This window comes from Ambystoma mexicanum, chromosome 10 (genome assembly GCF_040938575.1).
Source record: "Ambystoma mexicanum isolate Mex_15411 chromosome 10, UKY_AmexF1_1, whole genome shotgun sequence".
Taxonomy (NCBI): domain Eukaryota; kingdom Metazoa; phylum Chordata; class Amphibia; order Caudata; family Ambystomatidae; genus Ambystoma; species Ambystoma mexicanum.
In genome coordinates, this window is record NC_090932.1 from 25,246,558 (window position 1) to 25,267,709 (window position 21,152).

A 21,152-nucleotide genomic window follows, 5' to 3' on the forward strand; every position below is an offset into this window, starting at 1 on the left:
CCGTGAACGTCTCAGATGTTCAGGGACAATGCTGGGATGTTGGCGAACTTCACGAAAATTCGAGGACATCCATGCATATTTCTGCATTACAGGGTCGGTGAAAAGATGTGTTTGGATGGCTTATAACTTTTGTGCCATTCAATGAAACTGCATGACATTTTGCAATATCATTTTAGACAACCATGAAGGCTTACCCAAAGTTTGGTGCTGTTTTGTCAAGAGGGGGAAAAATTAGAAGGGGGCTCAAAAATGTTTGAACAGCTTATAAATGTCATGCCATTTGAAAGATTTGCGTATACATTTGAAAAAAGATTTTACACTTAACTTTGAATGTTTTGGGAAAGTTTGGTGGGATTTTGTCAAGAGGGGGCAAAATTAGAGAGGTGGCCTCAACATTTTTAGATGGCTTATAACTTTAGTGCCATTTGATGAGTCTTCACATAAGTTTGCAAAAAAGTTATAGACCCAACCTTGAATATTTGCGCACCGTTCGAATGGATTTTGTCAAGTGGGGGCTAAGTTATATCACTATTTTGTGTAAGTATATTTTGGCACTTTTCAAAAAATAAAACATGGACGGATCTGTAGCAAACTTGTGCGAGGACCATTGCAAGGACCTGAAAGCATGGTTTTGCAAATGTGTCTGTTTTTTTATTTTTTGAAAACTGTCATATTGTAGGTACAGAAAATAGTTATATACCTTTGGTGACCGAGGTATAGCCTGTGGCCATGGCCAGTGGCCAGACTGTCAGATAGCTAAAGGCCATGACTCAGACAATCTGGCCTCTGGCCATGGCCACGGGGGACTGTTAATGGGGTTAAAGTGGGCCTGACCACAAAATGGCTATGTGGTAAAGTTTTTCGAAGTCGGGATAGGTTTGAATGGGAAAAGAAATTCTACACGTGGCTGCAGCCCAAAGTGCTGTGTGGGATTACAGCAAACGTGCGCGAGGAGCATCAGCAACGACCTGAAAGCATGGCTTTTCAAATCTGTCCTGTGTTTTATTTTTTCCACAGTGTCAAAATGTAAGTACAAAAATAGTGATATAACTTTCGTGCCTGGACAGTGGGCCTGGGCCTCAACAATGGCAAATGTATACTCTGATTTTCTTATTGGGTCATGCAGTCTAGCCGAAGCCCTATGTTTGAATAGGGAAAAGAATTCTGCTTGCAGCTGCAGCTCGAAGTACTGGATGAGATTGCAGCAAACTTGCGCGAGGGGCATGTGCAAGGACCTGGAAGCATGCTTTTGCAAATGTGTTCGTATTTTATTTTTTCCAATGTGTCAAAATGTAACTACAAAAAATAGTGATATAAGTTTGGTGCTTGGGCAGTGCGTCTGGTCCATGGCAGGGGTCAATGTCTCCTCTGGTTTGCTTATTGGGGCATGCAGCAAGCCAAAGCCCAGGCCCCGTGGATTTTGGACACTGGCCATGGCTGCAAGCAATGAGCACTGGCCATTGGTCACATTATGAGGGTATAGTGGACAATGAACTGGGATGCAGGGTAAGTGCAGTGGATAACAGGGGTGGTTTGGAAGTGCTGGGGTCATGGTCGAGCCTCATGCCCTAAGCAATTCAATCATGACTTGCATTCCCAGCATGCACAGCTGATAATGACACACAACAGTATGCATTGCAAGAAATGTGTTTGTTAAAGGAGGGTTACAGTTCTTTTTATATGTTAAAAGAGGAATTATTAATATCTTAGATACAGTGATGTAACATCATGAAACACATGGTGGTCATGGAGGGAGCCCACAGATTCAACCTGGTGGATCAGTTGGGAGATGAGCAGCTTCTCCAGGAGTTTGCCCAAGAAGGTGGTAATGGAGATAGGGGCAGTAGTTAGCTAGCAGGAGGGGCCGGCAGAGGGCTTTCTGAGGAGAAGATGCACAAGGGAGTTCTTGAGACTTAGCGGGAAGGAGCCAGTGGCAACCACTGATAGCATCACATATGATATCACCACTGTGTAACAATGCAAATGCAATGTTGGTATAAGGGGTGCCACTGACAGTCTCATTTACAACATATCAGAGCTGATCCGCAGGCTTGTAATAAACTACTCCATGTCACATAAAAGGGACTTATTTAGAAAGAAACTTTGTAGTGATCTTTTTTGTGAATACAGCAATCAATACATAAAGAGAAACAATGAATGCAGTGTGGATAACAGAACTAAAGTATTCTTAAGATGGTATGTATAGGTAATACAATGATAAGTCGAAGCATATCACATCCCTGAGAAATGTAATATCTGCATGGGACCTGCTTCTTGTTCCATGTATGTGCATTATGACCTCAGGGTAAACTCTAGGGAAAAGAACTTCAGAATATAGCACATGGTCAAGCTCTGCATGCACAGTGCCTTTATAGTATGTGTCAGAATATAGCACACAGTCATGCTCTACAAGCACAGTACCTTTATAGTAAGTGTAAGATTATAGTGCAAGGGTACGGTCTACATGCACAGTACCTTTATAGTATGTGTCAGAATATAGCACAAGGGCACGCTCTACATGCACAGTACCTTTATAGTATGTGTCAGAATATAGCACAAGGTCAAGCTCTACATGCACAGTACCTTTATAGTATGTGTCAGAATATAGCACAGTCACGCTCTACATGCACAGTACCTTTATAGTAAGTGTAAGATTATAGCTCAAGGGTACGCTCTACAGGCACAGTAACTTTATAGTATGTGTCAGAATATAGCACAAGGTCAAGCTCTACATGCACAGTACCTTTATAGTATGTGTCAGAATATAGCACACAGTCACGCTCTACATGCACAGTACCTTTATAGTAAGTGTAAGATTATAGCACAAGGGTACGCTCTACATGCACAGTACCTTTATAGTATGTGTCAGAATATACCACACAGTCACGCTCTACATGCACAGTACCTTTATAGTAAGTGTAAGATTATAGCGCAAGGGTACGCTCTACATGCACAGTACCTTTCCAGTATGTGTCAGAATATAGCACAAGGGCACGCTCTACATGCACTTTACCTTAATAGTATGTGTCAGAATATAGCACAAGGTCATGCTCTACATGCACAGTACCTTTACAGTATGTGTCAGAATATAGCACAGGGTCATGCTCTACATGCACAGTACCTTTACAGTATGTGTCAGAATATAGCACAGGGTCATGCTCTACATGCACAGTACCTTTACAGTATGTGTCAGAATATAGCACAAGGTCAAGCTCTACATGCACAGTACCTTTATAGTATGTGTTCGATTATAGCACAAGGTCAAGCTCTGCATGCACAGTACCTTTGTAGTAGGTGTCAGATTATTGCACACAGTCCCGCTCCACATGCACAGTACCTTTATAGTATGTGTTAGATTATAGCACAAGGTCACGCTCTGCATGCACAGTACCTTTATAGTATGTGTCAGAATATAGCACAAGGTCAAGCTCTGCATGTACAGTACCTTTATAGTATGTGTCAGAATATAGCACAGGGTCATGCTCTACATGCACAGTACCTTTACAGTATGTGTCAGAATATATCACAAAGTCGAGCTCTACATGCACAGTACCTTTACAGTATGTGTCAGAATATATCACAAAGTCGAGCTCTACATGCACAGTACCTTTATAGTATGTGTCAGAATATAGCACAAGGTCAAGCCCTGCATGCACAGTACCTTTATAGTATGTGTCAGATTATTGCACACAGTCCCGCTCCACATGCACAGTACCTTTATAGTATGTGTTAGATTATAGCACAAGGTCACGCTCTGCATGCACAGTACCTTTATAGTATGTGTCACAATATAGCACACAGTCAAGCTCTACATGCACAGTACCTTTATTGAATGTCTCAGAATATAGCACAATGTCACACTCTTCATGCACAGTACCTTTATAGTAAGTGTAAGATTATAGCGCAAGGGTACGGTCTACATGCACAGTACCTTTATAGTATGTGTCAGAATATAGCACACAGTCAAGCTCTACATGCACAGTACCTTTTATAGTATGTGTCAGAATTTAGCTCATGGTTACGCTCTACATGCACAGTACCTTTATAGTATGTGTTCGATTATAGCACAAGGTCAAGCTCTGCATGTACAGTACCTTTATAGAATGTGTCAGAATATAGCACAAGGTCACACTCTACATGCACAATACCTTTATAGTATGTGTCAGATTATTGCACACAGTCCCGCTCCACATGCACAGTACCTTTATAGTATGTGTTAGATTATAGCACAAGGTCACGCTCTGCATGTACAGTACCTTTATCGAATGTCTCAGAATATAGCACAATGTCACACTCTTCATGCACAGTACCTTTATAGTAAGTGTAAGATTATAGCGCAAGGGTACGGTCTACATGCACAGTACCTTTATAGTATGTGTCAGAATATAGCACACAGTCAAGCTCTACATGCACAGTACCTTTTATAGTATGTGTCAGAATTTAGCTCATGGTTACGCTCTACATGCACAGTACCTTTATAGTATGTGTTCGATTATAGCACAAGGTCAAGCTCTACATGAACAGTACCTTTATAGAATGTGTCAGAATATAGCACAAGGTCACACTCTACATGCACAGTACCTTTATAGTATGTGTCAGATTATTGCACACAGTCCCGCTCCACATGCACAGTACCTTTACAGTATGTGTCAGAATATATCACAAAGTCGAGCTCTACATGCACAGTACCTTTATAGTAAGTGTAAGATTATAGCGCAAGGGTACGGTCTACATGCACAGTACCTTTATAGTATGTGTCAGAATATAGCACACAGTCAAGCTCTACATGCACAGTACCTTTATAGTAAGTGTAAGATTATAGCGCAAGGGTACGGTCTACATGCACAGTACCTTTATAGTATGTGTCAGAATATAGCACACAGTCAAGCTCTACATGCACAGTACCTTTTATAGTATGTGTCAGAATTTAGCTCATGGTTACGCTCTACATGCACAGTACCTTTATATTATGTGTTCGATTATAGCACAAGGTCAAGCTCTGCATGCACAGTACCTTTATAGTATGTGTCAGAATATAGCACACAGTCACGCTCTACATGCACAACACTGTCACTGAACAAAAACAACCACCCCAGATATATGATGTCATTAGTGATGTTATTGATGATGTCATTTGTATGGTTATCTTTGATGTCCTGGGTGTTAGTCTGAAAAGTGCATGGCAGTGGTGCGAGTTATGGTTGCTTTGCTTACCATGACTGGCACATTTCTTGGGTTTTCAATTTTACTTGTTACCATAACGTCCCTTTTAAAGCAGTTTTTCACTGAATTTCATATGTTTTGGTTACTGCAACTTAACCATAAAGTCAAAGTGTTTTCACTGAATATTAATATGCACACTGCCATTAAGCTGAATCATTCTAATTTGGGCTGGCATATTTTTTTTGAGATTTTCTCTCTACAACCACCAAAGCCCCTGAGTACTTAGATATTATTAAAGGAATAGACATTCTTACCTATCTATTATTTTAGGGCATGTTGAAAAAAATGCTTCTCCTGTCTTGAAGCTGCAGTCATACAGATTGCATTTTAATATATGACTTATTTTGGTGAAGTTGGCCAACTTCAATCATGGTGATTTTTGGCAAAACAGGCTTTTCAGGGAGTATCCCTTTCCCTACTTCCCTTCCCTCTCCAGTTCTCTGCTCGTTCTGTCAGACCACCCATAGAACGACCCCTCCCACTCCCCGCTAACCAACCAGAGCGCACAGCCTCAGATGGCCAGAGCTGGGAACTGCTCTTGCAGACACTGGGCCTCACCACAAGTTAGGGGGAGCTGCAAAGATGTGGCGGTACTGTTATTACCACTGCATTGCCACTCCACCCAACTATGAGTGATTTACCTTCAGCTCTGAGCTGGGGATAAATCTGCAGACTTTCTGCCCATTTTTGGCATAATTACCGATTAAGCCATAGTAATTGCGCCGGAAATGACTCATTGGGTCCAATGGATCTACAATAAATGGAGACTTACTGCACCACTGCAACTTGGGTCCGGCACTAATAACGCCGGACCAAGCTGCGGTAGAGCTAATTGTATTAGGTGGTGCCCTGGTGGACTTACCCCCACGATACCACCCAACTTGCAATGACCCCCACTGACTAGACACCAATATAGCATCTACCCATTTCCCTCCTACTGAAGGGGGTGCAGGATTTGGTGTACACTTTCTTACACCTCGCATTTGCCAGTTGTACCAGCTCTGTGTTGGCACGTGCCGCTGTAAGCGGCATGCGATGAGTGAATCTGTGTACCTGAGGTGTAAACCCGTCTTATGACGCTGTAGTAGACACATCAGACGCTCCATGGGCATGCATTGGCTGTGCTGCACACCAAGCTGCACCTGGCATATGCTGGCAGTGCATCCATATAGGAGGGCATAATGTGGAAATATCAGGCGTTACCTGGGTCATGTTGAAGTTACCCGAAAGTAAGAACCCCCATTTGGAATAAGAGACCAGTATATAATCGCTGTCACTGGCCACAGGAGTCTGCAGCGGGCATAATCAGCCAGTACGTGAACATGTGAGGTGGACCTTGCACATGGTGGCTGCTTGTGAGAGATTGCAAGTTCACCTCACATGTAAATTCTATTTCTGTGCATACAGGCATGCACCTGGCATATAGGCCCGCACCTGGCATATTGGCCTGCACCGGCATATGATGCCAGCTGCTGGGTGTATATGGGTTCTACCTGTTGTATGAAGGTTGTATCTGACATACAAGGCTGCCCTTGGCTTAGAATGTCAGCACCTTCACATGTGATGAGAACCTAGCACATTGCATCTGGGCACCTGCACCTGTCATGGGATGCTGTGTCTGTGCCTTTGAGTGTCTGCTTGCTGGGCTTAAAGTTTCTCTTGTGGAGCATGTGCTGATGGACTTTACCCCAACAAGTCCGAGTTCACCTGGCATATAGGCCTTCATCTGGCGCGTGTTGCCAGTTCCCGCCCACTCTTGCTCTATTTGTGAGGTGTTATGCCTGTTCTGCAATATAAGGCGACACCCAGGCATATGATGGCAGTTAGCATAACACAGCCAGGCATTTCCTCCAACATTGGCTGTCCTTTCGCATCTTAAGTTCAGCGCCCACCCAGACATCAGCCACAGCCCCAGCAGAGACATTAATATCGAATGATAAGCCTCCATTTCACTAACATATCTTGTGTAGGCTCCCGGCTCTCGGTGGCTGTCTCGTCGCGACTCCTCTGGATATTAAAAGATGTGAGATAGCCTGCCCTCTTAACACCCAGTACACCAGAGGTGCACAACCAATGTCCTTGCTTCCACATGACTAATCCTTGGCGAGCCGTCCAAAATATGTATTGCCAAAACAGGGCAGCTGTAACCAAAATATGATAAGAAGACGGGAAGGTGGAGAGGGGAGGGTGCATCTTCAAGGGCTGAGGCGTTAGACTATTATCAGCAAAAGCCGATAGTCCCAGTAATGCCTTAATTCATCACAGGTGTTTGTGGGACACACCAAAGAAGCTGCATCAGGGCCAAACGTGTTCTTAATTAAGTGCGGCGAGCTCTTAGAACACAATTCACAGTTGTCTACCTTCAGGGCGAGGAAAGCGTTGGACTATTAAAAAGGAACCCTGCAGTAACATAATAAAACACTAATTCAACATAATAACATGAATCGTTCATTTTTTAAATGATGGAAGTTGTTAAAACTCTGAACACGGCGCGCGTGGACAATCAGCAAGAATCCCACGTTGGAAAAAAACAGATAAAGATGGCCGCCAAGAAAAAGTGAAGGGAGGCCTAAACGAGTGAAGATTAAGATGGCCGCCACGAAAAAGTGAAGGGAGGCCTAAACGAGTGAAGATTAAGATGGCCGCCACGAAAAAGTGAAGGGAGGCATACACGAGCGAAGATAAATATGGCTGCCAAGAAAAAGTGAAGGGAGGCCTACACGAGCAAAGATAAAGATGGCCGCCACGAAAAAGTGAAGGGAGGTCTACACAAGCGAAGGTGCCACTGATTCGTGGCCAGGAAGAGGAGCAGAAGAAACCACAGAGGAAGATGCTGCAGGCAATGCTGCCGATCAGGTAAGTTTAACAAAAAATAGGGACCGCTGGTGCGGTCAGCCACTGAGGCGGTTCGCAACACAGAGCTATACTTAAGCAATAAGCCCAGAGCAGGGGGGCATTACCACTTCAGGCAATGCCCCAGGGCCCATACTTACAGGCCCGAGTGAAGCGAGTGCTGAAATGAAGAGAGAGAGAGAGAAATGCCAGAGGGATCTTTAAGGATGAAAAAAGTAGACAATGGGAGCGCAGAAGCAAATGGAGGGTAAAGAATGGCGAGAGAAGATCACACTCTTAGCCTATCAAAGAAACCGAGCCATAGTTTAAGAGGACCAAGTATCCAATGGCATACCCAAAAGTGCCCATAATGATGAGATGAATAGAGACACAGAGACATGTTCAGTAAAGTGGCTTGTACAAGACAATTGAATTGCATTATGGGAATCGTAGTCAGCTGGCTCACAAGCCACTAAAGTGACATCTCAAGTAAAGGGGGTTTCATTGTGGGAATTTAAGTATGCTGCCTCAAAAACAGCTTCCAAGAGATTGAAAATAAAGTGATTTGACTTGTAGGAAGCAACGTGTTGTGTCAAATCCGTGACTATAGAAACGTTTCAAGTAAAACGAATTGCATAGACACCTCTGGAGACAATTCAACTAAAGTACATTGCAACTGGGATCCTTAGCCTGCTTCCTCGTGAGATTGCTTGTACAGTGAACCCTTGACACACCAATGACTCTCGATAGAGTTCAGATAAAGAGAAGTGTGTTATAATCTATGCTTATGAGCATAGGCTCATAACTAGGCTTGTGGAATGATGAGGGTGTCATCATGTGGAACGTGGAGGTTCAGCAGTTATACTATTGACGGTTGGGCTGGTCAGTAGCAACGGTGTTGATGGGGTGTGGGGCTGTCCCAGTGTTTCTCCCTTATACTTGTATTTCGTGTTTCCCCTACAATCCTCATGTTTGATGGAAGAGCTGGACCTGGACATTAAAGACTCATTATAACTTACCTTGAGTACCGGGAAACCTTCTTTTCTACAATGGCAACGAGGATGGGATTGTGATGGGGAGACCGTTGCTGCTGGGGGGGTGCAGCCCTGTGCCACCAGAGAACACTGCCCCCGAAGGAAGCCCCGCACCCCGAGCGGATTCAACTATGGAGGTCTGCTCTGTCTTTGTGCAGGCCTTGTGAAGGGAGCGCTGCCTAGTATTGGGCAGAGGAGTGAGTACCGGCTTCACGGCTGTTCAGTTTGTCTGGAGGTCCGTGGCTTAACCCAGAGCGGCTTTGTGTTCGTTGGCTCATTGTTGCTGCTGTTTGGACTCTTTGCCGGGAGCACTGCTGGGAGGTTTGCCATGTGGCGGTTCCTGTGTGGACAGCCGGCCTGCTTTCAGCGGATGGTCTGTGATTGATGTGCGTCCTTTCGCCCAGCCGGTGTGTCGTGTGGTCAGTGGAGTACCTTCCGTGTGCCTGCGTCACCTTAGGAAGAGACTTGGTTGCAGTAGAGGTCCCGTTCGTTGCCGTGTAGGAGCGCTTTGGAGCTTGGAGCGTGTTGCCAGCGGGGTCCCGAAATTTTCCCAGCGGCTGATTGCAGGCGAGCGGTGCGCAGCCAGCTTACGGCCTGTTCTGGGCATGGAGAGGAGGAACAGGTCCGGGCATCTGTCCGGGTTGCGGCAGTCGTGGGTGCCTGGTTCCTCCTCTGGACTGAGTTCTGTGTCCAAGATTACAAGCGTGAGCCGTTCCGGGATGTCCATGGAAGAGGACTCAGCAACCACGGCGAGCGATGTGGACACGGTGGTGCCGATGGCAATAATGATGATGTCGTCTTCTCCATTATCGATGCGGGCCAATCACCTGCAAGGCCGTTGGTACGCCTGTGGGGCTTCTCCTGCCCACGCCAGTGTTGAAGTCAACGCGAAGTTCCGCAGTTCACTTCCGGATTTCAGCCGTCATCACCACGTGATGCGGATGTTTGGCAGTGTGAGAGATGTAATGGATGTTCCTTTCTCCGATCCGAGTGCAGTCAGGATCGTGGATTGTCTTGGTCCTGGTAGGGTGCACCAGCAGAGGACAGTGCACCCTGTCACATGTGTTTCTTCGCGTTGTCCTGGTCCTAGTGGTGGAAGTCGGGCAGAGGACGGTGAATTATGCGATGGAAGTTCCTGTACCGGCGTTGGAAGTCGAGAGAGTCAGTATCACTTCCTGGATTTGGCGTTGGGGTATTTCAAGGAACCGTGTGGTTTGGAACATGATTGAACAATGTTCATGGCAGGTTAGTGTCTTGGGCCAGTGTGTTGTTATGTTGATGTGGTGGCCCACTGTGGGGTGCAGAGTACAACTTCTGGGTAGCGTAAGGGGTCGATGTTGTGGAGGCCGTTGTCTGTTCCAGTGCTGTGTTACGTTGTGGCCTCGTAGTCCGTTTTCAGGTCCTGGTTAGGTTTTGTAGGAATTGTCACCTTTAAGGGGTCCTTCCATGGGAATAAGGGTATATTTCCTTAGTGCAGAGGGGTTGAAAATGTTCTCTTGTATGGGAAGTTGACATTGGATTTTGGACTTGCGGGTGGTGCTTCCAAGCTACTGGAATATTTTTTTGGGACTTGAGGGTGGTGGTCTACGGGACAACGTTCATTGAATGTAATGGAAAGCAACTCTATTGCAAATTGCTAAGAAATGTCATAATTTTATGAGATGCATAATACTTGTATGTTTTATGTCATGTTGTTTCTGTGAGGTGAGTGAGTGAATGTAGTGCTAATGTGGTGATGAAGTTTTTATGCCAATGTTTGGGTTCGGTGTTTGGCGATGTAAGGCGTAGATGTCCGGGTGGATCTATGTCGCTTAATTTTTCCATTGGTTCTTACCAATCTGAATTTATGCATCATCTATAAGAATTGTGGATGGCCGGGTGGGTTCACGCGATATGCTGTTCAGGCATTTAATGAGTATGTGCATACTCTGGTTTTATTAGGTGTGTGGAACGGCGGATTCGATTTTCAAGTTGCCTTCATAGGGGTTAACTTTGTGACATCCGGGAGAGTCCACATTGTTGTATAGTGGGATAGTTGATATAAATTTATGGATGCCGGGTATGGTCCATATTCCACTTTTGGGGTTATGGGTGCCGGGTGGGTCCATAATTCCATTTTTATTTGGAGGTCCACGTTGTTGTATTGTGGGTTGTTAATATGAAATTATGGATGCCGGGGTGGGTCCATTTTACATTTTTGGGTTTTGTGGATGCCGGGTGGGTCCACGGTTTTATTTAGGTGTTCTGTGGTGAGTATGCAGTTATCATCCTGCTCTTGTGGTCTCGTTAGGGTCATGTAGACATACATGGCCGTGTTAGAAGTTAGAGAGTACGCGATAACTTGTTTCAATGCCATGCTATGGTGTGTGCCCTGGCAGTGGTACGGGTTGCCCCAGGTTTGTTTTCTACCGGTTGGTTGGGGCGTGTTAACAACACATGTTAAACCAAATTCATTCAGATGCAGTGTTAGGACTTTTGCTTATTCTCTTTGTAAGATTACTGTGGAGTGGATTGGTTGTTTAGTATTAGCCTGGTCCCTCGGTGGTGTTGGGCATTTGTTGTGCTCTTTTGAGCTGGGTTGTGCTCGGTAGTGGCAGTTCCGAGACTCTGGGGTGCAGACCAGAGTGGGAGGATGTTTGTGCGATGGTGGTATAGGGTGGTTAGGTAGTTGTGTTCTTTAATGAACTGTGTGATCTGGGAGTGGCAGTCCTGGTTCCGAGGGGCAGCTCAGAACGGTGGTAGTGCATTTTTGTTATTTTTGTTTCTTGTAAGTTACCATCGAGGGGTTGTGTAGTCACTGTTGTATTTTAAGGTGATATTTTATAACCTAGGAATTACATCGGCATTTGATCTGGAGTTTGATCATGGTGGTGGTGTGGTGTTTTGTTGGTGGTCCAGGTGGGCCTGTGGAGCATTTATGGTAGTGGTCCGGTTGCCAAGTGACAGTTTTCCTCATGTTGGGTGCTGCCATTACGGACATGGACGGCCGCTGTGTTCTGTAGTTCAGTGCTTGTTTTGTGATGACTTGGGTACGATGCTGGTCATTTTCCCTCGTTCTTTGTTTGTTTCCCAAGGGAGGGGGAAGTGTTATAATCTATGCTTATGAGCATAGGCTCATAACTAGGCTTGTGGAATGATGAGGGTGTCACCATGTGGAATGTGGAGGTTCAGCCGTTCTACTATTGACGGTTGGGCTGGTCACTAGCAAAGGTGTTGATGGAGTGTGGGGCTGTCCCAGTGTTTCTCCCTTATACTTGTATTTCATGTTTCCCCTACAATCCTCATGTTTGATGGAAGAGCTGGACCTGGACATTAACTTACCTTGAGTACCGGGAAACCTTCTTCCCTACAAAGTGGATTTTGGGAACCGTAGTCTTCTGCCTCACAAATTATGACAAATACATTTTAAATAAAGTAAGGTGACCTGAAGCTCAACACCCACAGGCAAGCAATTTGATAAGTCTGGAAAGGGCAAGACAAACTGAACACTACAAATTGGCAAATTAATACTGAACAGCAAGTTACTTGCTTCAAGACAAGGAATGAGGCGTACCCACGCGGGAGGAGACTCGCTCATGGCCAGTGGTTCCTTGGAGTGTCTGCTGAGTGGTCTTGTGAATAAAGAAACTCTGTGTTGTCTGGAATCTAACAGGCACAGGGAGACCAGAGGGAGTTCTGCTGGGACTTGTTAGTGCCACAGAGCCCTGACAATCCTGGTCATTTCATTACAGCAACACAAGGACCGCAGAGCAAAGACTGGCGGAGGACTCGCTATTATCCAGAAGACCTCGTTGACATGCAACCTCCAGAAGAACAACACAACTGCATCCATGCAACACCTAATCTATCACTTCCTGCTCGCGCATGCCTTGCCAGCTACCTGCCACCTGATCTGCCGACCACCCCAAACCAACAAGGCCTTTCTCAATGAAATCACAGACGTCGTCGCTGACTTTGTCTCGGGAGAATAGCTCAAGGGCAACATGCTCACCTTGGAAGCAAGATGACACGGAGCAACACAGGTTCGATCCCCGGGTTCGCGCTTAGAAACCTCTGGGTACTAAGCACATAATAAATAACCTGTCATATGATCCCAACAGCATCCATCAGCAACACAACTAGCATCTTTCTCTGGGAACTGCACCAACCCAGTTGCCACAACACGAAGAAAACGAGATAGAGTACCTTCAAACTGCTCCACACTGTGGACATCAAGTAACTCATTACTAATTCAACCCTCCAATTAAGGCAACACACACGACCTAGTGTTCACCCCCTTTCACGCTAGAGTATGGCCCTGGAGTCAGGCTCCCCATATACAAAGACATACACCCTGGCATGGTCTTTGTGTGAAACAAGGCTTACGAAGTCCACTCAAATATACTGGATTTCCAGATGCAATCAGGCATTAGGATGTGGAGCTGAAAGGGGTCATAAGGTCAACAGATCAAGCCACCACCACTGGGCATGATAGCCTGTCGTGCTACCCTTCCTGAGGTTGTATGTGGTAGAGACAGCGCGTAAGTGCCTGGTAGCTCGTCGGACTCTCTCAGAACGTGCAGCTATGTGGCAGCACACATTTCCCAGGAAACCGCCAGGTGAGATCACGAAGCTGATGCCTGCAATACACGAGTGCTTTGCCAATTAGGAACATGTATTTATCTTTGCTCTCAAGCCGATTCATTGCATGTTATCATGTTTACTCACAATCCCAAAACGTTCCTACTACTGCAGATCACCTTACACTATAGAAACAGACTAAACCAGAAAGAAGAACTCATGTGTGACACCCCCTGGTGGTGCAGAGGGGCCACGCACAGCATGTACGCAGCTGCACGCACACTCTATTTCCTGCAACTCAAACCTGATCAGAGTTGAGCACCTCCTTGCAACGGGTGGGAAGTAAAGCAGGCGGGGGGGCAGCTCCCCTTTCAGAATGACATGCATTAGCCGTGTGCACCTGCAGGTGACAGATTCCCACGCGCCCCCTGGCCAGTACCTGACATTGCTCATGGGCGCCATTCCAGGGTCACCAGGAGTAGCAGCTGGTGGACTTGGGGGTCCCCTTAGTAACCCGAGCACGGCTCTTGCAGCCCCTGGCTCTCAAAGCAGAAAGGAAAGGCAGAAGTTGATTTCTGGGCTCTGAGGCTGTGAGTTACGGATACAAAGGGCCTCATTACGACCCTGGCACTCCCGTAATGAAGGGTGCCGGTACAGGACCGGCACCCTTCATTGTGGGAGTGCCTATTATGAGGTTCCCTTTCCGGGTCCCACGAGGGGAAGAGGGAGCTTATAACGGGCCGTTAGCAACGTGCCCGTTATTAGCAGCCCTCCCCATTCCCATTGAGCTCTATGGGGGCTGAAATGGGAATGGGGAATGGTTCCTTCATGGAGGAATCATTGGGTCCTCCAATGTTGGAATGACCCGGTTATTCCTCATTGAAGGAACCCGGTACTGGAGCCCTGTATGGCGGCAGCCATGGCACTAATAGCACCATGGCTACCTCCATACTCGTAATGAGGCCAAAGCATTAAGTGGCATTGAATGGCCTTGCGGGGAAATTTGAGGTGGCTCTTGCCCTGTGAGGCGGTATCTGGATATTGAAGGTTTCACATTACAAAGGCCATGTTTAAGAGACATTGGGCCTCATTACAAGAAGGGCAGAATGGGTTTAACGGCGCCGGTAATGGTGCCGGCGCCGTTAAACCCACTCCGCCCTATTACGAGGTTCCCTTGCGGGACCCGCTGTGGACGTCTGGTTTTACCAAACGTCCAGAGCGGGTCCCGCGAGGGGTCCAGGGAGCTAACAACGGGCCCGTTAGTAACGGGCCCGTTGTTAGCTCCAACCCCATTCCCATTGAGCCGTATGGGGGCTCGAATGGGAATGGGGAAGGACTGGGTCCGGGTTCCCTGAATGGGGAAATACCGGGCCCTCCTAGGTCGGAATGCCCCAATATTTCCCCATTCAGGGAACCCGGACAAGAGTTTGGAGGCAGCCATGCCCCTGATAAGGGCATGGCTGCCTCCAAACTCATAATGACCCCCATTATCTGTCAATGGACGGCATTACTGTTGGGTGTGATGCTGGCACTGGTATACGGTAAAAGCAATTGGACACGTGGGGGGGGCACGTGGGGAATGAACCGGCAAAAATTGCATCTTTCAGGAATGTAAGACTGCACTTGGTAGAAATGGGCCGCGCCGCCACCTGTGGCACTGTACCTGGCATAATGTGGTAATAGCCATTAGATGATGTATTAAGTGTCTGCACTGAGAGACGTTTCCTAGGCTCCCCTTCCATGGGATCCATGAGGCGATGCCTGTTTTAGTTGTTTTTGCCGAATGACAACTTCACTGCATTTTTTTCGCTATTGTAGTAAAAAAAATGAAAGAGGTAAAACATTCGGATAAATGCATTCGGGAAAGTTGCCGCTGGGCACACGTGTGGCCTAACTTTGCATGTCATGGAAGCTCATTATTGTGACTATACCCGGGATCTGGGGCTTGAACATGCTTATGTTTGTGTTACCCGCATATATTGCAACACTTGACATTGCTTGAGAATATAGCAATGTTGTTAACATGTAATGACTACACCGGGCACAGGATGCCACTGATTGGCATATGAGGCTGTGCTGGCATATGAAGGCAGTGGCTCCAGCCAATAATGTTCTACTGGGCTTGCCCGTGTGAAATGACGCCATTTATGGCACATCAAGACGCACTCTAGTATTATTACCATTATTCCTGGGTATTTATTGAGTGTGGGACTATCTCCAGGAAGCGACAGAGCACTTTACAATCATAGGGGGAAGAATAAGGTTCGGGAGCAGAGAAACAAGGGCGTGGCGATCTAACAGCAGGGGGGAGGGCAGTAGTCAACAATGGATCTGCAAGTCACCAGGGGAGGACACTGTGCGGATCCGATCACCCAGGCTCAGGTAGGATGGGGAGAGGAGGGTGTGTGGCCCGAGATGTAAGGGAGGAGCAATTCATTGAAGACGAGGGTCTTGAGCTCCTTCCTGAAATGAAGACTCGAGGGGACGAGTAGGATGTTGATGGGGAGGGGGTCCCAGAATCTTGGAGCATAGGCAGAGAAGATATGTCTTCTGGCTCTTTCCTTCCGGCACTGTCGTAATTCAAGTCTGCACATTTCCCAACTTCTGGTGGATCGCAGGCCTCGGAGATGCTGAGTTTCTCAGTGAGGTAGTTTGTGGACTTCAGGATGACAGCCTTGTAGATGATACAGCAGGATCTGAAGATGATGCAGGTTTGCAGTGAGAGACAGTGCAGTTTGATGAGGGTCAGGGTGATGTGGTCGATTTTGCAGTCCTTTAATCAATGTTGCTGCAGTACGCAGGACACCTTTGAGGGTTGGCAAGTTAGTCGCTGGAAGGCCTTACAAAAGGGCATTGCCACCATCCAGGTGGAAGTGGACTAAGGCTTGGACAGCAGATCTGAACTTGTTTTCGTGGATGAAGGGCTTGATTTCTTTGCATGGAGAGAAAGTTGGTAGCAAATGGTTTGTGTCTTCCTTGCTATGTGCTGTTTGAAGGAGAGCTGGCTGTCGATGTTGAACCCAAGGGACATGGCACAGGGGGCCATCTGGGGTGTGAAGCCCTCGAGGAGCAAAGCAGAGAGCCAGGTCTGGATTTCAGGGTGTTCATTGATGTTGGTCAGTAGTAGGAAATCAGTCTTGGTGGGGTACAGCTTCAGGTAAGAATTGGTGGGCAACTAAAACAATCTTTTATCTGCTTTAGTAACTGTTTGTTCTTTTTTTTATCTTAAGTGTATTTACTTTTAAAACAATCTGTGCTGCCACTTCATGTCGTGTCAAAGGTCATGTGACATCACTTTCTCTGATGTCATAAGAGATTGCAGTGTCACGGCCACTCCTCCTGGCATTTTTGTTAAATTGGTGTCCCTGATGTTCCCAGCATCTGCATGTCCAGTATGTTCCAGTTATTTCAGCCACATGCCCGTTCCAGATTCTAACAGCCTCCACATATGCCCAGTAATTGGTATTACCATCTTACAAACTCCTAAGGAAAGGTAGTGCCAGGATAAACCAGTCCATTAAAAGGCAACTGCAGTCCTCTAAGGCCCATTAACTTGCGTATCCAGTATTCACATAACCAGTAAAGGTTGATGCTTAGTAAATGGCATTGCTAGCATCCAAATGTTGATGAAGAATGACAGCGTTCTCGTGAAGCGAACCAATTGGTGCCAGTTTATATATACACCAAGTAACAGGACATCTGCCCCTGCTGTATCGCACCAGTCTCTCCTAAGCAGCTCTTTCCAGGGCAGTGTGAGATGGGTCTCAGTCATGGCAATATGTTTGGCCACCCTGAGGGTAATGGGTGAAATGTGTGGCTAGGCACTAGCTAGACACATACTTACTCCATGTACAATGGTGGCAGGAAAACAGGGAACAACTGGCCATGCGCCTTACCAAGTATGTGATAAGAAAACTGGCCTGACAATAGCATTCAGCACAGCAATTGTTTTATTTGTTCGGCATTTGTTAGCATATTATACAACAAGTAAATTGTTTTTCAAAGCTCTCACAGGGCAACAGGGAGGGTACATGCTACTGAAATCAATGTATACACCGGAGGATAAAGACGGACCTAATAGGCCTTGTGAGCATTCAGAGTGTGCAAGTGCAGAGAGAGACGAGGGAAGAGGGAGTGGAGGGTAAGTGCTGGAGTGCCTGTGCTCATGGGTGAGCAGCACATGTTAGTGCTCAGTGTAGTAAGTGCTAGGGAGCGTTGAGTTGCAATAAGTAGGTAAGTGCAGGCCTACTGTGGCGTAGACCATTGGGTGCCAAGGCAAGTGCTGTGTGCAGCCAGAGGCTGAGGCGATTGAGTGTGGGGAGGCCAGGGCCCCGAAGTACAAATAAGGGCTCTGATCACAAGTCACAGTGACTGTAGGGTTACCAGAGGAGTGAAGAAGAAAAGGAGCAGGTGAAAAGCAACGTCTTAAAGAACTTTCGAATTTGAGGAGGGTCCGGCTCAAGATGAAGAGGAAGGGGGCAGCTGTTCCATAAGAGGATCCAGCTGAGGAGAGAGATCGGCCTCTTGCCCTCGCTTTACTCACAGAGTGTTGGTGCCAGAGGAGCATAGAGGTCTGGAGGGAGAGTATTTAGTAAGAGCAAGTTGCAGATAGTGTGGTCCCTGGCCCCAGACAGCCTTATAGATGATGCAGAGGGATTTGAATATAATCTGTGCAGGAACCAGGAGCCAGTGAAGTGTTTTTTAGGGCAGGAGAGGTGCAGTTCCTTGGCTGAGGCCAAGGATAAGTCTCGCTGCCCTATTCTGGATTAACTGGAGGTGTCAAAGAGAGGAATAGGGTAGATTTAAGAGAAGGCTATTGCAGCAGTGAAGCCTAGAGAGAAACATAGCCCGGGTAATGTTGAGCTTCTGTGGGAAAGTGAGAAAATGGAGAATCCCTTTGAGAAGAAAGAGTTAAAAGTGGGACCTCTTGGCAAAGTCCTGAATATGAGGGAAGAAGGAGAGAGGGGAGTCGACGATGACCTCAAGGTTTCTGGCTTCAGATGAAGGAGAGAGGGGAGAGCCCAGAGAGGACAGCCAATAAGTGCTGAACACGGCAAGAGCAGTGCAAGAACTCCTAAAACCCAGAAGTGCTGCTCTTGCCATAGACTGACTCCACCAGGGAGAGCCAGAGCAGAGGTGCAGCTGCTAAAGGGGACATCTCGGTGCTCCAGTGGACCCCGCATAATAGGCCTGATGAGATTAAAGTAGTTATTTGTATTTTTATTTTATTGGACATTTGTGTGCCACCTATACACAGGTGTTTCCAGGCGCCACAAGACAGGAAGGGAGGGGGGGCATGGGATATCATCAGACAAAACAGCAGCGGCAAAACAGAGAGACGCTTATATTGGCCTTGTTACAATCCCACTGTGCAAGTGCTTAAAGGAGATAAATGCAAGGGGGTGGGGGTAGAGGGAGAAGTGGAAAGGGGTGGGGCACCTTGGAGGAAGCGGAAAGGCATGTGCTGTACAGACTAATGTGGCAAGTGCCAGGGGAGGGAGGCGGTAGGCAAAGTGCAGTGGGTGGGCAAACTGGGTAGGGGTAGTCCAGGGAAAGGGGGCCCAAGGGCAAGTGCTGGAGAAGGATGCTGAGAGGGACTGGTAGATGGGTGGACTGGTCCTTGTATGATTCAGAAGGGACCAGGCCCCAGTCGCAGCAGCAGGTTGAGAGCTCAGCAAGGGAGGGGAGAAGAGGAAGGTCTTGAGAAGTTTCTGGAAATTAAGAAGATCTGGCTAGAGTCTGACAGGGAGAGGGAGACTGTTCCAGAGGGGGGTACCAGCCAATCAGGGGGATCTACCTCCCACGCTCTGCTTGGAGAAACGTTTGACCCGCAGAGAGTTGGAGTTAGGGGACCAAAGGTTTCTGGCTGGAATGCATTTAGGGATGCAGATCTGGATGTAGAGAGGTCTCCGGCCCCAGACTGCCTTGTGGATAATGCAGAGAGATTTGAATTTGATCCTTGTAGTCACCAGGAGCCAGTGTAGAGACCTTAGGGCTGGAGAGATGCAGTCACTGGACTTGTGGACAGGGATAAATCTTGAAGCTCTATTCTAGATTAATGGGAGGGGCTGAAGGGAGGAAAGAGGCAGGTTGAGGCAGAGGCTATTGCAATAGTCAAGCTTAGCTTTGAGAGAACCAGGGCTCTGGAGACATTGATCTTCTGGGGAAGGTGAGGAAAGGTAGACTGCTCCTGAGGAGATGGAGCTGAACATTAGCCTTCTTAGCAAGGTCCATGATGTGTGGAGAGAACGAGAGAGAGGAGACAAAGATGATCCCAAGGTTTTTCGCCTCACAAGTGGGTGAGGGGAGGGAACCCAAGGAGTCTGGCCAGAGAGTGAGGGGGAAGCTGGGACTAGGCATCCCAATGAGAAGGATGTCAGTCTTGCTGGAATTGAGGCAGAGATCTTTGGCAGAGCACCATGCCTGATTAGTACCTGGTGGGGGTGTGTGGCAGCCTCTCATCCAATGAGAAGGCACAGAAAAGGGGGGGATTACCAGCGGTAATCTCCCCCGCTCCAAGCCAGCTCTGTCCCCAGCATTTCCGCTCCCTAACAGACTGTCATGGAAAGGAAGAAAGGACTACATCTAGTCCCTTCTTCCTTTCCATGGTGGGCATTTTCTTGTTTACTTGTTTTAATGTGCGCCATGGAAAGAGAGATTTTCCTGTTTCCATGCTGCACTTTTTTTGTTTACTTTTTTCAATGGATGTCATGGAAAGGGAAAATTGATTTTGCTTTCCCTTCCCTAGTGGCCATTTTTTTTCTGTTCCGAAAAGCCAGAGCGTTTTGCAACAGGAACAAAAATGCTTTTAGTATCCCGGTCTTACGGGCTGGGGTACTAATTAAGCAATAGGCCCCTCACAAGGGGGTCATTAGCACATCAGGTGATGCCCCTGGAGCCTTTGTTCAGGCCGTCGCGCTGTAACTATGGGTAGGGGAAGGGAGCTGGAAAGAGAGTTGTGTGTCGTCTGCGTAACACTGGAAGTGAGGGGTGTAGGTGGAGATCAGGTGGGCCAAAGGCACCAGGCAAATGATGAAGAGCCAGACGTTTAATTAATGTTTTAATGTCATGGAAATTTGCATTTAAAATGTTGCACTTTTGATCATTATAAACATTCTTTTTTATATTGTGCAAGATGAAAAGAAAACAGGGATGCCCTCGTTTCTATGGGCTATGCCGCATGCAAATGAAGGAAAGCCCCTTTTCAATAATGCATACCCGCAGGTTATCAGGAGCCATAGGGCATTACAATAGAGGCTTTGTAGCTCTTTCTGTATACCACCTCCCTGCCGCCCGCATCCCAAACAGCACAAAGCTCCATTACCACAGGAGGGTGGGGGGAGGGGACAATTCAATAATGAAGCCTCAGTAGGGCTGCATGCTTTCCTGCATTGCCAGACGCAAGACTCCTGGCTATCATTAGCCAACATGCCACCTGAACTGATACCTCTGTTTTTTATTATGTTGAATTACTTTTTAATACAGTCACAAATGTCCCTAGGA

At 46.9% G+C, this 21,152-nt stretch overlaps 1 protein-coding gene across 4 annotated transcripts in view; it reads left to right on the plus strand.

The window, feature by feature from the left end:
* FGF12 (fibroblast growth factor 12) overlaps positions 1–21,152 on the plus strand; it is a 1,478,828-nt gene that overhangs the window by 1,456,889 nt on the left and 787 nt on the right. The window lies entirely within an intron of this gene.